Source organism: Benincasa hispida, chromosome 8 (assembly GCF_027475165.1).
Source record: "Benincasa hispida cultivar pf3 chromosome 8, pf3_genome.v1.1, whole genome shotgun sequence".
NCBI classification, from domain to species: domain Eukaryota; kingdom Viridiplantae; phylum Streptophyta; class Magnoliopsida; order Cucurbitales; family Cucurbitaceae; genus Benincasa; species Benincasa hispida.
The window spans coordinates 56,294,404-56,317,650 of NC_143485.1; the positions used below are offsets into that span (position 1 = coordinate 56,294,404).

A 23,247-nucleotide genomic window follows, 5' to 3' on the forward strand; every position below is an offset into this window, starting at 1 on the left:
CTAAGCTTCTTCTTAGCTCCTTTTGTATCTTTTTTCTTATATCAGTGCATTTTGATCTGAAGGTATGATGAGCATATTAAGGATGTGTCAACCTAGTTGAGATGTCTCAGTACGCGCCTCTTGGTCTCATCTACTTCGAGTACTTTAGGTCAAAAAATAAATTTTATGTATATTTTAATACTCTATATTATGTGTATGCGATATTCAAGCTTAGTGTATGCGAGCTATTAATATTCATGAAAACTGAAGACTTAATATAATATAAAGATATTGACTCTCGTACTCTAATAAATACGTTAACTTAATTTGATTATTAAATCTAGAACTGTAAAAATCTGAATCGAACTAGTGGACTGAACCACTTTGATTCGGATTGTTTTAGATTGTTTTTTTAGAACAAGAATGGAATCGATCCGAAAATCGAACCTTTTCTTTCTCTCTCTCTCACTCACATTCAAAATCGACCTTGCCGTTGAAAAGTAAAACCCCACAACCATGTTCTTCAAGTTCAAGCGACCGATCAATTTTGGAAGGAAAAACCGACCGGACCCATTTCAAATACGAAATGAATAGGGTCTCAGTTCAAGTTTTGTCCATATAAAACAATTTGAATAAAAATGTTAAAGTAATAAGTGTAAGATATTGGATTTAATTAATTAGGAGTGTAAGTGATATAAATCTAAGTTACTATCATAAAAACTTGTAAGAAGGGAAGACAATTTGGTGTTTGATTAACACTGGTGTGTTATTTGTCCAAACCGCTCTAAAATTACATATAAAGTGATGATCATCCCAAATAATTGATAAGGACAATGGACCACCACATATCTCCACAATGATATGATATTGTGAACTTTGGGTATAAACTCTCATGACTTTGTTTTTGTAAGAAGGGATAAAAAAAACTTGGGTGTAGTCCCCCAATTAAAAATTGTCACGTGGCACTTTAATATTTTTTAATAAATAATTGTTTAAAAAAATCTTGGGTGCAGTCCCCCAATATGATTTTTTATTCAAACCATCGGACTTAGGAGGCATAAGTATTGTTGCTCTTAAAAAACAACCCTTTGTATAAAAATTTGACATTTAAAAAAATGAATTATTATTATTTTTTTTGTTATGTAATAAATGAAGGAGTTGTATAGAATAGATGTAACCTAGGCTATATCTAATTATTATCTTTTTTTTTTTTCTAATTTAGGATTTTCAACATGTCCACTCCAAATGGGTGCATGTATTTGGGTTCATCATTTTTAATGTGATCTCAACTTTTTTTTTTTTTGGACTTAATATCCATTTGAACTTTGTAGACTCTGATATCATATTAGATAACATGAATTTTATCTCAAAAGCCAATTAACAATGTGAGAAGTTGAGTAGCCATGTATCTAATAGTGTGAGATGATTCAACAAACACTACAAGAATTTGGGTCAATCCCGATACTGGGGGTCGTCGGGAGAAGCTAAAACCAACGTTGGGACAACCTTTCTCGATGGTTGAATTGTCATCGGCAATACGATGGGGGAAGCTTCGTCGGGGAAACCTTTCCCGACGGTTTCGAAACCCTGCCTTAGGGGAAAAGAATTATCTCGACGGATTATGATAGGGCTTTTCACCGACCTCGAAGAAAGCCGTCGGGAAAAAAGGACAACCCTCGACAGTATATCATCGGAATTTAGAGTTTATCCTGACGGAAAACCATCGGGATTTGACTATTACCCCAAAGATCTTTGAGCTATCGGGATGAGGTAATTTATCTCGACACGGGGACAAGGACCATCAGGATATATCTATCGTTCGATGGTTAGAGACCTTTAGGCCATGTCCTTTACCCCGACGATCTCTAGCTACTGATAAGATATCCTTAAATCCAAACGATTTCTAGTCACCATAGGGATTTCTTTGCCCGACCCCTCTACTATCGGGATATATTTTCACTACAAGAAAAAGGAATTCTCCCGATGCCTAAACAGAGCGTCGGGAGAGACGGTCTCTTCTGACGAAGTAAAAGTTCGTCGGGAACTCCCGACGCATGAAACCGGCATCGGGAGTTCCCAGGGGAACTCTCGACGGATTAAAACGGCGTCGGGAGTTCCCCGAGGAACACCCGAAGCCGGGTGTTGACCATCGGGAGTTCTCGAGAACTCCCGACGGATCTCCTGACGCCCGTCAGGCGACATCGGGAGAGGTAAACCAGACCCCTTCTTCTTCCCCACTCCTCCAATTTTTCTTCCTCTCCTTCTCAAAACACCTAACCCCAATCTCCCCCGTCAGGCGACATCGGGAGTATCATATTTCTTAGACATGGCAAGGTTTCATGTTAATGATTCCGGACGAATAAGATGTCCATGCAAGAATTGTATGAATTCAATTTGGGAAAAGATAGATATTGTTGAACGACATCTATTAACATATGGAATATCTCCCTCATATTGTTAATGGGTATATCATGGAGAGCCAGTAAACTTATCTAGAAGTCATACAAGTCATTCAATATAGGATGTTGAAGTATATAGTATAGAGAGTAATGCTGTCGAAGAAAATGAGATGTTGAATCTTATAAATGATTTACAAGTTCCAATTGAAAACGAAAATGCAAATGAAGGAAGGATTGAGAATAATGAAATGTCCTTTAATGGTCAATAAAGAAATACCACGAACTTATTCGAGGATTTAATGACCGAAGCACGTAATGAATTATACCCTGGGTATTTACAATTTTCGTCCTTAAACTTTTTAATGAAGTTGATGCATATCAAATTTCTGAACGGTTGGAGTAACAAATCGTTTGACATGTTGCTGGAATTGTTAAAAGCAACGTTTCCAGTTGGCACCTCTATACCTACTTCCTTTTATGAAACCAAGCGAAAATTGCGTGATTTAGGCCTAGGTTATGAGTCTATTCATGTGTGCAAATATGATTGTGTATTGTATTGGAAAGAGTTTGCAGATTTGCAACAATGCTCTTTTTGTGGTGAGTCTTGGTAAAAAGTTAATGACGGCAAGGGTTAAAAAATACCACATAAGCTATTGCGTCATTTTCTATTGACACCGAGATTAAAACGATTGTTTGCATCAAAAGAAGGTGCTTCTGACATGAGATGGCATAAAGATAAGCGAGTTGAAATGGAGGATGTATTGCGACATCCAGCTGATGCAGAGGGGTGGAAACATTTTGATCGTGAATTCCCTCATTTAACTTTAGATCCTCGAAATGTTCGTTTGGGATTAGCTTCAGATGGCTTCAATCCATTTGGAAATATGAGCAGTTCTTATAGTATGTGGCCTATGGTGATAATTCCTTATAATTTGCCCCCTTGGAAATGCATGAAGGAAACAAACTTCTTCATGTCTTTGCTCATACCTGGTCCAAAATCTCCTGGAAAGGAAATTGATGTTTACTAGCAACCGTTGATTGGAGAGTTGAAAGAGTTGTGGACAATTGGTGTGCGAACTTATGATTCTGTTGCTGGTGAGTTTTTCCAACTATATGCTACCTTATTATGGACGATTAATGACTTCCTTGTGTACGATGACTTATCTGGGTAGAGTACAAAAGGTTATCAAGCATGTCCAATATGCAGAGAAGATAACTCGTTCTTTAAGATAAGATGGAAAATATCATTTATGGGACATCGACGTTATCTTCCAAAGAATCATAGTTGGCGTCGAAGTAGACAACATGATGGAAAAGTTTAACGTAGACCACCACTAGTCGTAATGAATGGAGAAGAGATATTACAACAAATAAATACGCTAAACTTTTCTGTGCTTAGCAAACATCCATCGAAGCAAGATAAAAAAAGAAAGCGAATTCTAAACTGGACTAAAAAAAGTATTTTTTTTTTCAAACTTCCATATTGGTCCAGACTATTGTTACGACATGAATTGGATGTAATTCATATTGGAAAAAACATATGCAATAATTTGGTGGGCACATTGTTAAATATTGAAGGAAAGACAAAGGATACAACGAACGCTCGATTAGACTTACAAGATTTGAAGATAAGAAAGAACCTACACTTGATATAGGTCGATAACAGATTTTTAAAACCACACGCAACATACACATTAACAAATGGTGAATAGATTTCGTTTTGTAAGTATTTGAAATCAGTGAAATTCCCTGATGGATTCGTATCTAACATATCACGATGTGTTAATGACAAAGATGGAAAAATATCAGGGCTGAAAACACACGACTGTCATGTGTTGCTTCACAGACTACTCCCTATTGGTATTCAAGCATACCTACCGAAGAACGTATCCACTACTATTGTTGAGTTGTGTACATTCTTTCGCAACTTATGTGTAAAGAGAATATGTGTAAGTGATTTGAACAGAATACAAGCAGACATCATAGTCATATTTTGTAAATTGGAGAGAATATTCCCACCTACCTTTTTCGATGTAATGGTACACCTTGCAGTTCATCTACCATATGAAACCAAAGTGGTGGGTCCAATTAGTTACAGTTGGATGTATCCTATTGAAAGAAGTTTACAAACATTAAAACAATTTGTATGGAACAAAGCACGTCCCGAGGGGTCTATAGCGGAAGCATATGCAATGAATGAATCATGGAACTTCTGCTCGCGATATCTAAGTGGGATTGAAACAAGATTCAATAGAGATGAACGAAATGATGATAACATTCCCGATCATGAGATATTTGGTGAATTTGAATTATTTAGGCAGAGGGTACGACCATTAGGGGCGTCAACTTTACGAACGCTATCAGTGGAGGAAAAGTGTATTGCACATTGGTACATTCTCAATAATTGTAAAGAAATAACAGACTATCACAAGTATGTTTCAAACTTTTTCTTTTTCTAAATTCTAGGGTATCTCCTTTGATATAACATTTAAAAAATCAATTTTGTAGGCAACATTTGAGGTTAATTCGTTGTGAAGCTCAAAGCGCCTCTGACTTATATATAAAACATCAACGTAAATTTCCCGATTGGTTCAAATCTTAGGTATACATAGTCATTTTGTAGGCAACAGTTGAGGGATGATTCATTTTTCGTATTCATTTTTAATGTATAATGAATTATCAGGTTCTATAACGACGCGAGAGAGAAGATATCTTCGATGATTTCTTTTCACTTGCAATGGGACCTTCGTCTGAGGTGCGCTCTTACCATGGATGCATTGTTAATGGGGTACGGTTTCACACTGTAGAGCGTGATAATTGTCGATCTACACAAAATAGTGGAGTCCTAGTGGCCGGGGAGATCAGTGAGAACACAAGTGTGGATAATAATTTCTACGACGTTGTAGACGAAGTATTAGATTTCCAATATGCAAACAGAAGATGCATTTTCTTGTTGAAGTGTAGATGGTTTGACACAGATAACAAAAAAAGTAATAGGACACATGTGGATTTAGGATACAAATCGATCAATACATCACACTTTTGGTATGTCGACTTGCCTTTCATCTTTTCTATCCAATCACAACAAGTCTTTTACATTGATGACATCAAACATGGTAGCAATTGGAAAGTTGTTCAAGTAGTCCAAAATAAACGAATATGGGATGTACCGGAAGTGGATGATGTTGAAAATGCACAACTAGATTTACTAGAAATTGTTTGTGGCGTCCGAGTGGATGAAACCATTGAGGAGGTTACTTTATGTAGAGTTGAGGTTGATCCTACAGTTATGGAAAAACCAATTATTGTACATGGCGATCATGACTTCATAAACGATGATGATGAAGAGCAATTATCTCCCAATAACAGTTCAAGTGCTGATGAATAATTTGAATTAGATTACGATGATGAGTAATGATGTATCTACTCAATTCTCTTTTTCTCTAGCTTACATGTATTTATTGTTAATTAATATTGTTTTCTCTTTTTTATGTTTGTTTAGATACGATGTCAACTCCTAATAGGCAACAAGAGGCTGATGAAGAATTCTAGGAGTTATATCTAGGCAACACGGTATTTTCTGTGGATGATATTTCAGGTTAGTATATTTTGAAATATATTCTGTTAACTGAAATACATCATAAACTGTTTTAAATTTTTTATTCTTCAGATAGTAGCTCAGCATCCAATCGGAAGAAACGAGAGCATTCGTGGAACATCGAGTTGGAAAAATACGTCAAAAAACATGGGAGAATTACAATCGTGATAAATGAGGGGGAGACGAAACCGATATCTCAACATTCAGTACGATTTAGTAATGCGATCGGCATCACCGTGAGATCTGCATTTCCAGTACGTTGCCGTACTTTTGCTGAGATTCCAAACGAGTTCATAGAATTGGCTAAAAGTCAATTATTGGTAAGTAATTATAAGTTTATTCTTTTACAGTCATGAACATCATCTATGCTAATTCTTCCCTCCCTCTATTATAGGCTCATTTCGAACTTGATCTGTCCAGTCAATGACTTAACCATTTTATAGAACATCAAATGCAGAACTCCTTCAAAGAATTTAGAGCAGATTTGCACAGACATTACAGAAAATGTGGAGATCCTCAGCAAGCACGTGCCAGTTTGCCTAGTTGGTTTAAAAATAGGCCAGAAGATTGATACTTTTTGTGTGACCGTTTCAAGAGTGAAGAGTTTCAGGTAGAATATTTATGGCGTGTATCATTTGCTATATTTACTAATACATCACACTATTAACATATTTTTTTTTTCAAATGTAGGAAATGTCTGTGACGAATAGGAAGAATAGAGAGAAATTACCGTTCGACCACGTAGGTGGATCGAAGTCATTCCTGCAAATTCAGGCAGAGTTATAAGCAAAGAAGGATCGAGAAATAGGACGTGTTGACCTATTTAGGGAAATACACTCTAAAGGTGGCAAGTTTGTGAACGAGGTAGCTGAAAATGCACATGTAACATTTTTTGCTTTACTATCGTGTTTTTTTTTTCATTTTTAACTTTAGTCACTCGTTCTTACCCATTTAATTATTATGTTTAGCATCAAATGTTGGAATTACAATCCAGCCCCACTCTAGAAGGTTCTCAACTACTAACAGGGGATGAAATCTGTTAGACGGTTTTGGGTAGACGACCCGAATATTCAAAAGGTCTAGGTTGGGGCCCTAAGCCTAAGTCAAGAAGGAGTAGCATCTCATCAAGCTCGCCATCTACTCAAAGAATGGAGGTGGGAATGGAGAAATTGAGATGGAGGAATTGAGAATCAATTTCCAACAGTCTCAGTCAAGGATTAAGGAATTTGAAGACATTCAGAAAAGAATGCAAGAGGATCATGCAAGACAAATGGAAGAAATGAAAAAAATGATTGAAGACATGGTACGATCACATAGAGGAGACCCATCAAATTAGGTATGATTACTACATTATTTAGTTGTCTAATATGTTGCTATCCTGCAGTCATGGTAGCAAAGTTTAGTTATGTCTTAAGTAGCTTTATGATAATTAAAGAATTGTTGGTTATCCTGCAGTTATGGTAGCCAAAAAACTAGATTTTGATGTGTTTTTTGTTTGCTATCTTGTGTAAAATTTGGGTTAAACCATTTTCGAAGTTTAATGTTTTAGGGGGGGGGGGGTGTAAAATTTGGGTTAAACCATTTTGGGGACAAGTTTGAGTTTTATGTGTGTTGGTTATTGTTTACTCATTTTGTATGTTTTTGATGTTCGGGAGGTTCCATGTTTGTCATGGGGGGTGGGTAGAGTTTCATTACACCCGTCTTGTCCTTGAACTTGGCTATTTTGTATTAAGGACAAAGAAAAACAAGCCCAACCAGCCCATGTCAACAGGTGATGTGGTTCTATCCCAACCAGCGAATTCTGTAGAAGGGCCTCCTATTGAAGAGTGACACATGTCACTGACATTGTTTATTCATTTACTGTTTTGCCCTTGTGTTTAGGGCTCTGTACTTTAAAACATAAGCAGTTGTATTCTTTATGGTGTGTGTTGAAACTAATCGAAGATAGACTGCAGTAGTTCGTGCTCTCTCCCTGCCTCTCGCTCTCTCCTTGCCTCTCGCTTTCTCCCTGTATCTTGCTCTCTCCTTGCCTCTTGCTCTCTCCTTGCCTCTTGCTTTCTCCCTATATCTCGCTCTTTCCTTGCCTCTTGCTCTCTCCTTGCCTTTCGCTCTCTCCCTGTATCTCGATCTCTCCTTGACTCTTGCTCTCTCCCTGTCTCTCGCTCTCTCCTTGCCTCTCGCTCTCTCCCTGTATCTCGCTCTCTCCCTGTCTCTCACTCTCTCCTTGCCTCTCGCTCTCTCCCTGTATCTCGCTCTCTTCTTGCCTCTCGTTCTCTCCTTGAATCTCTCTACCTCTCGCTTTCTGTGAGTTTTCTCTTCTCTTACGTTTTTCATTATCTTAACTTTTTATGTATTTATGAATGTTTACGAAGTTTAATGTGGGAGGGGGGAGGTTAAGTTAAACAATTTTGAGGACAAATTTGAGTTTTATGTGTGTTAGTCATTTTTTAGGCGTTTTGTGTGTTTTTGATGTTTAGGAGGTTACATGTTTGTCGTGGGGGATGGGTAGAGTTTCATTACCACCCGTATTGAAGTTTGAACGTGTTGTGGATGTTTATCGATATAACATTTCAATGTTTTTGTTTTATTGTAGAATGCTGTTCGGAGATAAGCTGGGACAATTGTTGAAGATGCTGTGTTCGAGAAGTGTTCTAGATGTTGTTTTGATTTTACTTCTTTTATGTATTTGTGATATGAATGTTTATCGACTTCGTTTGGATATTGTAATTTTTTACTTGTTATAATATGGACTTCATTTTTGTTTTTTAGTTATGTGAATCTTTATTTGGTATAATATGTTTTACAGGTTTTCAGATCAAATTTTAAAAAATTACAAATGATATATTAAATTTTAATGCTCCCCATGCACATAGGATCTTCTGACGCACTTTAAAATGGCATCGGGAGTTATGGTGGAACTCCCGATGCACTACAATGCATTGGGAGTTTCCCCATAACTTCCGACGCCATTTAAAAGTGCGTCAGAAGTTCCTCTCCCGATGGATTTCTCCCGACCAAACTCCCGACGACCGTTTATGCGTTGGGAGATCCTCTCTCGATGAATTTTCCACACTTTCCCGATGAAATGTGACGTCGGGAGAAGTCTGATTTCCTGTAGTATTTTTAGCGTCGGGATTATATATTTATCCAGATATCATACCTATTTAAATCTATTTATGTTTTTTTTTTCAAATGTCATATTTGTTTGAATCTTACAAATATCAATCAATGTAAAATAAGATTGTCAAAATGAACTAAATGTCCATAATAGATTAATAATATATAAAAACGCATTTGAATCTACAATATTAATCCAAGAGTTTCTATAATATCCACAATTTTTTAATCCAAAAAAATATTACATAATAACAAAGTACATATTGGGAGATGCACAATTCCTAAATCCAAAATAACATTAATAAAAATCTACAACCTAAATACGCTTGTCGAGAGATGCATCTACAACAAAAAGCTCCAGATACCTACAAAATACAAATTTAAATAAGTTTAATGTTCAATCATAAAAAACCAAAAAATCAACTTACCTAAATCATAAAGAAATCAACTTACCTCAATCATAAACAAACCAACAAACTAACTCAATCATAACTTAAACTTAAACATACTTATACTTAAATATAAATATGCATATTTCAATCAAAACAAACCAACTTACCTCAATCATAAACAAACCAAAAAACCAAGAAACCAACTAAGAACATTAATGAATTGAACTCAATCATAAACAAACCAACATACCTAAATCATAAACAAACCAAGAAACTAACTTACCTCAATCATAAACAAACCTAAAAACCAACTTACCTAAATCATAAACAAACTAAATTACCGCAATCATAACCCAAGAAACCAAGAAACCAACTCAATCATAACTTAAACTTAAACATATTTGTACTTAAATATAGATATGCAATCAATTGAAACAAACTAACTTATACAATCAATTGAAACAAACAAACTTAAACAAACTAATTTACACAATCAACAACTGAAACACCCCCCCCCTCCCCCCCCCCCCCCCCCCCAAAAAAAAAAAAAAAATAATAATAATAATAATAAATTATTCTCAATCGTAATATAAAAACTAATCGAAACACATATCTATACGTTTATGTTATTACCATAACTACAGGATAATAACATATGCAATCATATAATTTAGCACAAAATGAAATTCAAAATCAACTTCAGAACATTAACTATACTTTACATAACTATACGTTTATGTTGTTACCATAACTATAGGATAACAATATACCATAACTACAGGATAACAATATACACAATCTTATAATTAAGTTTACTACGAAAGTCGAAGAGCTCATACCTAGTTCGATCTATCTTTCTTGAGCTGTAAGAGCATAGCTTTCATATCCTCCATCTCAGATTCTCTTTTGGCATCATGTTCGTCCAATCTAGCCAATCTAGCCTTTAAGGATTCTATCTCTTATTATTGCTCCTTTATAATTCTTGATGAAGATGCACTAGACGATGATCACCTAGATTTTTTCACGTTTTTACCCTTCGGTGTCCTACCAAAGCCCACTCCTACGACCAACACCTGCTCGTATATTTCTTCCTCCGACATTCGTTCAGACCCTTCTTAGGTGGAGGATTCTCTCAGCTCAACCATTTAACTGTACATCAATAATTAAGACTAATTATTGTATGACAATTGTATATGAATAAAGTTACATTGAGGAATAAAAACTTACATATGCATCATTCGTAGCCTGATTAACAAATGTGTTATTACTCCTACAATATGTTTACTTAAATAAGTCCATTAGGTCCATTGTTTGACCATCGGGTCCTTTCTGTAAAACAATTCGCAAGAAAATAAGATATTAAGATGAGTGTACTTTAACTAGCTTACCGTGGATTCTCTTATGCGTATGAAAGTCTTAAAACCAGATGTATGAGTATACTTTAAGGCTAACCTATTCCTTTGATTCGTCTCTCCCACTTTCTAAGAAAATGAGAACTTAAGATGAAATGAGTAATTGAAATGTAAGTAAACAAAAACAAAAACAAAACAAAAATTATTAGTTTCCAGTCGTGGATTCAAACTTGTTGCATAGAAAGTGCCAATCCTCTATGTCATCTTTAAGGCGATCAAGTGGATGTGCTCGTGCCTTTTCAGGACTTGCATATTTTTTGTAGTGTCTGTGTAGTTCCCCCCTATACTCTTTGAACGAATTTTTCATCTGTCCATTGATGAAATCATTGACAAGTTTGCTGGACAAGTCTAATACAAAATGATTCTTAATTAAGAAAGAAAAGAAAAACTAATTAGTATGGAAGTCGATGCATATATAATTTGTAAAATATAAATTGACCATCTTACCAATAATCGACTCTCAACAAGCTCTCTTATTTCTATTGGTACCTCTCTTATGTCCATAACGAACGGAAAAAGATTCCTAAACATTGGTACCACTAGCATTGCTAAACCTCGTTGCATTATGGCAAGCTGGTTTCTCCCATTCAGGGTTGATCTCGATAGGAATTCTCCCAAATTGTTGAACATATTTATCCAAATCAACATTTCGAGAATATCCATGTCTAGCCCTAGTAGTCATATAACCAGATTCTGAAGAAATTATACGTCGTTAGTTTAATTAAACATTAGTTTATATAAATGTGGATCTAAAATAACCTGTATTATCTCCCATAGAGGATGATACACCAATATGCTCGGACTGTAAGTACTCCAGTATTTCCTCCTCATCAATATGACTTACCATTGTTCCTGTGTAAACAATAATATATATGTTATATAACAATATGAAGTTATGAAATGAAAAAGAATCCAGTGTTTAACCTATATGCTCATGGAGAAAATACATATTTACATGCTTATTCCATATCATTAAGATGTTCATCGAAACTCAAACTCTTATTAGAAGATGATTGTACATTATCTTCCTCGTCATTTATGAAGTCATCATCAACTCACTGAATTATCCATTCTTCTACGACTGTAGGATCAAAACCAGCTTTACATAAACTGATATCATTCAATTTTTCATTGATTGTTCAAGTAATACTATTCACCACTTCTAACAACTCATTTTGGTTATTCTCATATTCTTCTACTTCTGGCATGTCCCACACACGCTTGTTTTGGACTACTTGCACCACTTTCCAATTATTACCATATTTAGGATCGTTGATGTAAAAGCTTGTTTGGCTTGACTGGTAAATACAAAAGGCTCATTAAAAAGCCAATGACGAGTTGTATTAATTACCCCAAATCCATGTGTACTCTATTGGTCTTTTTAGGGTCTGTATTGAACCAAGTACACTTAAACATAATTACACGTCTTATCTTGGCATACTGAAAGTCAAATACTTTATTGATAACACCATAGAAATTATGGAGATCTCTTCCACCTTTACTTTCTGAAGGCACCATGACACCGCTATTTTACGTACTCCGACAATTATCATGCTCAATACTATGATAGTGTACTCCATCAACAATGCATCCACTGTATAAGCACACTTCTGAACTTGGCCCAATCACTAGTGAATATATGTCATCAGACATATCTCCATTTTCACGCAATGAAAGAACCTGTTAAAAAGTAATGTCACCTGTCATTAGTAGTCAGTTGAATTTTTATTGGTCTTTTAAACCCATAGTTACAGGAGATTTGAACCAATCAGGAAAGGCTCGTTGGTGCCTTCTGTATAAATCATCCTAACTTTGAGCTTCATGTCGAGTTAGTCTCAAATATTTCCTATAAGTAAAAGAGACGTGTCTCAATTTTATATTTCACACTTTGTATCAAAATAATCAATTACAATAGAATGTTCAAAACTTACATTCGATAAGATTTAATTTCCAAGCAATTGATCAAGATGTACTAATGTGCATTGCATTTCTCTTCTCTCGATAATATCCTTACTCTTGGTGCTCCTAATGGTCGCACACTGAACATCGAAAATTCGCCACATATCTCATCCTCTGGAAGTCCATCATCATTTCTTTCATCTCTATTGAACCTTGCCTCAATTCTAGTTATGTACAAAAAAACAAAATTCCAATGATTCATTCATTATATATACTTCTTTTATAGAACCCTCAGGACGTGCTTTGTTTCTTACATATATTGTTTCAATGTCCATAAGCTTCTTTCAATAGGGTACATCCAGCTATAACTAACCGGACCTGTAACTTTTGTTTCATAGGGCAAATGGATTGTTAGGTGCACCATTACATCAAAAAATGCCGGTGAAAATATTTTTTCTAACTTACAAAGTATGATTATAATGTCTTTTTGTGATCGATCCAAATCCCCTATAGATATTATTTTTGCACATAGATCACAGAAAAATTTGCATAACTCAACGACAACAGTGGACACGTCTTTTTTAAAGTATGCTCGAACACCAATTGGAAGAAGCCTCTGAAGTAGAACATGGGAATCATGAGTTTTTAACCCCCATAGCTCTCCATCTTTCTCACTAACACATCTTGATATATTGGATACAAAACCATCAGAAAATTTGATTGATTTCATCCACTTATAAAATGCCACCTTGTCATTAGTAGTCAATGCATATGCAGCGTGTCGCTACAACTTTATCTCCTACTTTTTTAAGGTGTAGTTCTTTCCATATATTCAGATCTTCTAAATCCAAACGAGCATTAGTTGTATCCTTAATCTTTCCCTCAATATTTAACAATGTGCCTACCAAATTATAATTAATATTCTCTTCAATATGCATAACATCCAACTTATGTCTCAATAAAAGTTTCGACCAATATGGAAGTTGGAAAAATATACTTTTTTTTATTCCAATTTAAACATTGTTTCCGTTTTTTTATCACTTTTCTCTAGATGTTTGCTAAGAACGAGAAAGTTTAATACGTTCACCTGTCGTAAGATATCTTCTCCATCCATGTTAACTAGAGGAGGTCTACATTCCACTTTTCTATCAAATTGTTTGCTTTTGTGTCAACTATTATTATCTAGAAGATAACGTCGATGCCCCATAAAATATTTTTTCCTCTTAGCCTCATTGATGATGTATCCTCTTTACAAATAGGGCATGCTTGGTAACCTTTGGTACTCCATCCAGATAGGTCACCACAAGCAAGCACGTAGTTTAAAGTATTCGTTGCTAACACAACCGTAAGTGTGCACACCATCATTCCATAACTCCTTTAACACTTCAATCAATGACTGTAACTAAATATCTATTTTTTTTCTAGGAGATTTTAGACCGGGTATAAAAAGGGAGACAATGAAATTTGTCTCTTTCATGTATTTCCAAGGTGCCAAATTGTAAGGAATGAACACCACTAGCCACATATTATATGAAGTACTCATATTCCCGAATCGGGATTGAATCCATCTGAAGCTAGTCCTAAATGAACATTACGTGGGTCTAAAGAAAACTGAGGAAACTTACGATCAAAATGCTTCCACCCTCCAGCTTCAGTTGGATGTCGCAACAATCCATTAGTTTTAACATGTTTATCTTTATGTCACCTCATTTCAGGTGCAATATGCTTAGATGCAAACAATCGCTTCAATCTTGGTATTAAAGGAAAATGTCGTAAAATTTTATGTTGAATCTTTTTACTTTTTTCGGATTCAACTTTGTACTGAGATTCACCACATACTGGACACTGTTGCAAATCAGCAAATTCTTTCCAACATAGGATGCAATCATATTTGCAAGCATGAATACACTTATAACCAAGTCCTAAGTCACATAATTTTCTTTTAGCTTCATAACATGAACTAGGTATAGATGCTCCAATGGGAAATGCTTCTTTTAAAAATTTAACTAACAAGTCGTACTTGTTAGTCTAATCGCTAAGAACCTTAATATGCATCAACTTCACCAAGAACAATAATGACAAGAAATTTGTACCACCAGGGTATAACTGTTTGCGTGTTTTATTCATTAAGTCTTCAAATAAGCTTAAACGTTTATTTCTTTCTTCGATATTGATGTGCATCTCATCCTCGTTTTCTTCTTCATTTACATCAGCAATTGGACACTGTAGATCATTTATAATATTCAAAAATTCATTTTCTTCATTTATAACATTCATATCTGTCATACTTAATCCTAGATAAGTCGACTGGGTCTCCATGATATACCCATTGATGATAAGATGGAGAAATTTCATTAATAAATAAATGTCGTTCAACTCCATCTATTGGCTCCCACATAGCATTCATATATTTTCTACATGGACATCTTATTTTTTTTCGACTTATTAACATGAAGTTTTGCAATATCAAGGAATCGATATACTCCTTTTGCATACTCAGTTGATAACTTGTTCCTAATCTTAATCCACTCTTCATCCATTCTTAATAATATATGTGATAAGTTGAACCTATATGATTTAGACAATTAGTTATATTAGAACATATAGTTCCAATTTCTCACTTTTAATTTTATTTCATTTACTTTTTGTCCGTGGTTTTGAATGATTAAAAGTACATTTAAGTGTGATTTTGAAAATGACAAAAGTCATTTTAACTATTTTAGAATCACTCCTAAACATATCCTTATTCCTCTTTTGATCTTATACAATTTGATCTTATAAAAGTAGATCTAAGGGTAGAAAAGCTTGAGATGTTTTGAGATGTCTAGGCTATTTTCCTAGAACAATTTTATGAAAACCAAAATTAATCTAACCCTTTCGGCGTTAGATTCAATTTTAGTATGCTAATCTAAATTATCAATCTAGACTAATAACGATTCAATTTTAGGCATTTGCTGCTTATTTTAGCACGTTCACATATTTGAATTCCAAAGATAAGCATGACTTACGATTAAAGAAACAAATGATAAAGATTGAGATGAATAAAGTTCATTGAACTAAATAAAAAAGAATTTATTCAAGGAAATATATACCCAAACAACTAAAAGAAGAAAATTAAAATGACAAATTTGCAACAAAGAAACTAAGTTGTCAAGTACAAGAAGAATGCTGAAAATTAAGGAAAATAAAACTAACTTTCGAATAGCCATTACAACCTAAGTTGTCAACTACAACAAAGAAACTAAGTTGTTAACTACAACAGAGAAAATCTAATTTGTTCCTCCTTTTGGAAGGGAATTTAAGATAAGTCGTTACAACCTTTAACTTTCGAATAGAATTGGATCGATTAATAAAGAAGAAATTAAGTATATTGCCATTTTAAGAAAACAAACTTCAACAGAGAATCGATCAATAACTACCACAGAGAATCAAATAACCTATTACAATATAAGCAAAAAACTTCAACAAATAATATGCAAGCCAACTCAATACACATGTTCAATGCAATCTTAGAACAAAAATGTAGATAGCTTACAGTATATTAAGTAAACCCAACATGGAACGAGGTGAGAGTAAAATAAACTACGCAAACTTCATTCCTTTGTTGAAAACAATCGTTTTAGTATTTAAGGAGCCAAAAGATCATTATAGCTAACAAAATTACAGCCTCAAAATAATAGTATAGTGTAAGAGTAAGCCTAAAAGAATGATAAAACACCAAAACTAAACCCAACGTGGTTGCAGAGTCCATATAATATAAAAAACAACAAGTACAAATATATACTTCAAACATATACAATTACCAGAACGCTTATAGAAATGAGTTTCGTTTTGGTAATCTAGAAGTCATCGTAGCCAGTTTCTAAAATTAAGAAGTGTGAGTGATATGAAAAAAGATAATTTTAACCAAATAAAATCAAATTCATGTAGCCCTAATGAAAACCAGTATTCATTTGGGTTTGATTCAATGAAGAATTTCAACTCACGCAAACAAATTATAACCCAAAATGTAGAATAATTTCAAATAAGTACCTTGGAGAAGATGATACAGAGGAGAGAAGCAACTGAAACTAAAAGAGGAGAGAGACGGTCGATTGGTGGAATCGCCACTGAACGGTGGGCACTTAGATGTGAACCGAAGACTGAAGAGAAGAGAGTAAAAGTGAGAGGGAGGAGTGCGGAAACGGCGAGGGGGAAAGTAGAGACCGCGGCCAATCAGAACACGAGGGGGACGGACAGCGGCGGGCGAACGAAATCGAGGGGGAAATCAGATGACGGAGAAGAACAGGCATGTGGAGAGGGGAAGAAGAAGAATCGGGGAGAAGAAGAATCAAGACGTTATTTATATCGAACATTTTCTCGATGGTCATCTGTCAGACCGTCGGGATATAGTTAATAATTGCCGATAGTCACCCACTAATCGTCGGCAAAAGTTTGCAATCCCGGGGTTCTGACATAACCGTCAGCCAAAGTTCTCCGAATTCCAAAAATACTCTTATAACGCCCGATGGTTGACTGAACACCATTGGGATATAGTTTATAACTATCGACGGTCACCCACGAATCGTCGGTGGAACTTCGCAATCGCGACAGTGTTCTGACACAATCGTCGGCCAAAGTTCATCAAATTCCAAAAAGCCTCTTAGAACGCCCGATGGTTAAACCTCACCATCGGCGGTTATGAACTTATTCCGACGGTCCTCGTCAAACCGTCGGCTAAAGTTCCCCAAATTCCCATAAAAAACTTTTTATATTTATATTACAACTTAGAATATCCGATGGTTACATGGAACCATCGGACTTTATTATAAACTCCCGACGGTTCGACGCCCATCGTCGGGCCAACATAAAAAATTCCAATATATGGATTTTGTATACTGCACATCTCATCCAACGGTTGATTGACCACCATCGGGCTTAAATAAGAACTCTCGACGGGTTTTGCTAACCATCGGGATAAATTAAAAAGTCGAACGGTCAAATAGAACCGTCGAACAAAAGTGTAATAAGCTCGGCGGTTTCTTAGGAGACTGTTGGGAGTATTTAAAATCCTGACAGTTTTTTTGTAGACTGTCGGGATAAATGTTTCTCCCGACCCCTTATTTCCACCGTCAGGATAGGTTGAAATCGCTGACTCTTTTTTGGTCATCGGACAATATATTGTTGAAAATAACCAAAATTCTTGTAGTGAAACCAATACTAATTATATGGAAAATCATTAAAAAAAAAAAAAACCAAATTATTTATTTATATTCCCAACCAAACTCAAACAAGTTTCAACATGTTTGAACATCCCTAATTACTACTGAACATTGGTAATGTGTCCATAAAATAATAGAAAATTATGTCGAATTTAGGAAAGAGAATCTTAGAACAGAATACATAGCAAATAATAGGCAATTATAGGGAAAGAAGCGAGATGTATTAAATGGAAATGATCGAATCAATTTGTGTAGAGAAGAGAAAGGATATATTCCCGAGTTAGGCAGTGTGTAGGGCAAAAATTGGTTAAAAAAGCACTTTTCCATTTTCCAATGGACAGTAATGGATTCTATTGTTTCAATTCAAATCCAAAACAAACTGCTTGTTCTATTGTCATGTTGGCAATGTTTTCAACTACGTCTCTCCTACATTTCCCACCGCTTTTTCTTTTGTTTTTCTGCTAAATAACCAATCAAGCTTACAAACACTAATTTTTATAAATGTATTGTTAAGGTTGTAACTACTATTGATGATACCATAAACTTCTGACTTTGACCATATCTCTCAGATTTTAGTCATTTTGTTTATAAAAATAAGGAAATTTGCATTGAATAATACAAAAGGGAAAAAAATGTCATTATATATACCACATTTTTAATATTTGCTATAGCAAACATTGACCGGTCAACCTTTCCTTTTTTTCAAAATTCCAAATTTACCCTCTCTTTCCATTTCTTTCCCTTTCAACCGTTCATCACCTGCCGTACTTTCCTTTTCTTTCACATTCGTCACGGTGAAATATCCATGAAATCCCATTCGTGAAGCTCCGTGATACTTCGATCAATTCCGATTCGTGAGTTCGTTTTTTTTTTTTCGATTTCATCTTTGATTGGGAGTTTTTTTTTTCTTTGAGCGTTCGTTTTTGTTTTTTCGATTCTATTTTTCAATTTTTTCAAAATAGTTTCTGGTCATTTAGTCTTTTCTTTCTCTTTTTCTTAAGAATCTAATGATTTCTTCAGCTCACTGTGAACATAATGGATTGTGAGCAGAGTTTGTGTACTTTCATGAAATTTTGCTTTGTTCATTGCGTTGATATTTTGAGTTTTGATTGATTAATTAAGTTAGGGCTTGCATTCTTCACTATTTCATTTGATATTGTATATTCTTTCTATAAACCTATCAGTGTATTTTGATGTTTGATATTTTTAGGTTTGACATTACAGCTACATTGGCTTTGTGTTTGTCATTGATAATGTCTATCACTGATAGAATGTGTGATTGCTATCATTTTTTATTTGTTCATTAATTTTTATTGATATCCATTGAAAGACATGCCTAGTTTTAGATTGGTATCAATGATATTGATAGATTTATATTTGCTTTTGATAGCTATTAGAACCTATTGATATTGTCATTCAATAGTTTTTGTTTTACTTTTGTAGGAATTTTAAAACATGGTTATTCCAATAGTTGTTTTTCATAGTGGAATATGGAATGAAAAACATTGTTATATGAATTACAAATCTACTGGAATTTTAGTAGATGATATAATGGTTTTTGAAGATTTTATGGGTTTAATAGTTAAGGAGATTTGTTTGGATGTGTCTACTTCTTCTATAGAACTCTCAGTTTTATTAGATTTTGTTATGAATGAGGTTCAAAATGTAGTTCAAATTAGTGAAGATAAGGATATAGCTTGGTTTTTGGCTTTAGTTAAGGAACACAATACACGACATCCTTTGGTTGCTCATGCTAGTAGTTCATGTTTGGAAGTGTCTTCTAATGTTGTTTTAGTGGAGCTGAGAATTATTCGTCTACTGTTCCTTCTTCTAAACCTAGTATTGATGATGGTGATTTCCAAGTGATTATGGATATACATATTGCTCGTGATTTGAAAGAAAAAGATGTGTTTGCTAGTAAAGAGATTTTGTCAAATTGTTTTTACTTGATAGCGATTAAGAAGAATTTTGAATTTAAGACTATAACATCAAATTCAAGAGCAATTTTGTTTCGATGTGTTCAAGATGGTTGTCAGTTGTACGTGAGGGCATCCCGTTACAAATGGAGTGTTTTGTGGATGCTTAGGAAGTTTATTGATATTCATGATTGTTCTATAAAAAATATTCAAACTTGTCATAGGCAAGCTTCTTCGTCCTTAATAGTTGAATGTTTGAGAAATGATTTTAGATTTAGTTCTTCTCATACCTCAACTCCTAGTGATATTGTGAATAAAGTCCGTAAGGAATTTGGAGTAACTATTAACTATTATAAAGCACGGAGGGCAAAAGAGCAAATAATGAAATCTTTGAAAGGCGAGCAGTGAATCATATGTTTTAATTCCAAAGTTTTTGATGAAGTTAAAAGAAAGGAATCCAAGTTTCTTGTTTCTGACTTATTATATGATCTATCAATGATAGCTTCTATCACTGATTGGAGTCTATCACTGATAACATGAAAATAATGAAAGCTATTGGTGATGGACTGCAACCAGTGATAGAAGCTATTGGTGGTAGGCATCAATCAATTATATACCTTTTGTAATCTGGCTTAACTGTTTATTTTCTTCTTTTAGGTACATTTACTACCTATGAAGCTGACATAAATGGGCATTTTAAGTATTGTTATATGGCTATTGGAGCATCAATTGAGGGTTGGAAGCATTGTAGGCCTAATATATTAGTTGATGGGATGTTCTTGAAATGTAAATATGTCGGGACTCTTTTGAGGGCTTCAACAATTGACGGTAACAATCAAATTTTTCCTCTTGCTTTTAGTATTGTCGACTCTGAAAATGATGCATCCTGGAGATGGTTTTTTGAGAATTTAAAGAAAAGTTTTTGTGAACGAAAAGGATTAGTTATTATTTCTGATCGGCATTTTAGCATTCCGAAAGGTGTTATGAATGTTTTTTCAAATGTTGAGTATTGTGTTTGTCTACGATACCTTTTGCAAAATATGAAGTTGATTTATAAGGATTCTTTAATTGATGATATATATTATAGTTGTGCAAAAGCTTATACAATTGATAAGTTCGAGTTTTCTATGAAATGGATGGAATCATATATCCTACAACTCGAGAAATATCTCCGTAAAGTTGGTTTTGAGAAGTGGGCACGTGCACATTCTATGAGAAGAAGGTATAACATGATGACTACTAATATTTTAGAGTGCTTGAACAATATTTTGAAAGAACCTAGGGAGTTCTTGTTGCATCTTACTTGATTATATTAGAGAAATACTTCAAAATTGGTTTTATGAAAAAGGTCAATCAGCATTATCCATGAAGACTGTTTTGACTAGTTGGACAGAGTCTGAGTTGCGAGAGCAACACAATCAGTCAAGAAGCTTCAAGGTACAAATACCTTAACTATTAGAAAATATCATTAATAACATGTTATCAGTGATAGAAGCTATCACTGATAGTTTTTATTTTCACTGGTAGTTTTTATTTTCACTGATATTTTTTGTTTTCAATGATATCTTGAAAATATTTAATCAGGTAGGGATAGTATCACTTACAATTTCGTTTATATTTTACTTTTTATTAACATTCCATTAGTTCACCTAGTTGACTACATTTCGTTGACTGTTTTATTTTTCAGGTTGATCCTATTAACAACGAAGAATATAAAGTAGTTGATGGGGACAATCACTTTTTGGTAAATTTGGACTATAAATCATACAATTGTCGTGTTTGGGATTTGGTGGAGATTCCATGTTCTCATGCTTGTGCTGTTATTCGTGGACTAAATTTAGATATATATACTTTTGTTTCAGACTACTATTTTTGCAGTACATTGTTATCAACCTATAAAGGATCAGTTTATTCTATTGGAAATAATTCTTATTAGAAATATGTCGATGTTGGTGTGAATGTATTACCTCCAATAGTTAAATGTCCGACTGGACAACCACGTAAACAAAGAATATTATCAATTGGTGAAAAGAAAAGGAGCTCGAAGTGCAGTCGATGTCATCGTCGTGGCCATAATTGTAGGACATGCAAATTTCCACCGGTTGTTTAATGAAGAAGCTTGATTTGTAATTGATGTTTGTAATGAAGAAGCTTGTTTTGTAATTGATGTTTGTCATCAATTTATCAATGATAGTGAGATAGCCGATGTTTTTTACCAATTTTTCAATTAGATTGTAGTTTTTGCTTGTTGTCATCAATTTAACCATTAGATAGTGAGACAATTTGTTATTGATGTTTGTCATAAATATATTAGAGACCTTGTTACTAATGTTTTGTTAGTGAAACAGACTTTGTTGTTGATATATCCATTCTTTAGTCAATATGATGCTTCACAATAAGATGCTTTAATTTATGAAGCTTTCGTTTTCCTTCAGCCAAAACAATTGAAATAAATGATATCAAGCTATATGTAATAGCTTCTGTCAGCAATTATTACAATGAAGTGATAGATTCTATCATTGACAGTAGATCAACATTTTTGTAGAAGTTCCATCAATGATAGATTCTATCACTGATAGAACCGCCAACCAAATGCTACACGATCGTATAGCATTACTGATACCATACTATCAGTGATAGAAGCTGTGCAGCTTGTGTTTAGATGATTTTGTAAGGAGGATATCACTCTCGGGGAAATCTAGCTAGGAATTGAGGTGAGTATCGCTAAAAATTTCACAGGAAAATCTCGGTATCGCTGGTGTCGCTCTAAAGGGTATCGTTCATAGTAGATAAGCATTATTGTAGAAGATCCATCAATGAAAGATTCTATCACTGATAGAATCGCTAACCAAATGCTACACGATCGTATAGCATTACTGATACCATACTATCAGTGATAGAAGCTATGCAGCTCGTGTTTAGAGGATTTTTTAAGGAGGATATCGCTCTCGGGGAAATCTCGCTAGGAATTAAGGTTAGTATCGCTAAAAATTTCACAGGAAAATCTTGTTATCGCTCTAAACGGTATCGCTGGTGTCACTCTAGAGGGTATCGCTGACAATAGATAAGCATTTTTATAGAAGATCCATCAATGATAGATTCTATCACGGATAGAATCGCCAACCAAATGCTACACGATCGTATAGCATTACTGATACTATACTATCAGAGATAGAAGCTGTGCAGCTTATGTTTAGAGGATTTTGTAAAGAGAATATCGCTCTCGGGGAAAATCTCGCAAGGATTTGAGGTGAGTATTGCTAAGAATTTCATAGAAAAAGCTTGGTATCGCTATTGAGGGTATCGCTAGTTTCGCTCTAGAGGGTATCGTTGA

The 23,247-nt window shown here is 34.5% G+C and overlaps 1 long non-coding RNA gene and 1 pseudogene across 1 annotated transcript; one reads left to right on the plus strand and one right to left on the minus strand.

Annotated features, from left to right (window-relative positions):
• The first annotated feature begins 2,033 nt into the window (after positions 1-2,033).
• LOC150034714 (uncharacterized) lies at positions 2,034-7,312 on the plus strand (annotated as a pseudogene).
• Positions 7,313-9,284: 1,972 nt separating this feature from the next.
• On the minus strand, positions 9,285-17,460 carry LOC120083598 (uncharacterized). Its single transcript, XR_005483466.2, has 4 exons — positions 16,829-17,460; positions 10,713-11,749; positions 10,325-10,634; positions 9,285-9,458 (listed from the first exon to the last, which is right to left on the minus strand). It is a non-coding gene; the product is annotated as an uncharacterized LOC120083598 (long non-coding RNA).
• Between the last annotated feature and the right edge of the window lie 5,787 nt (positions 17,461-23,247).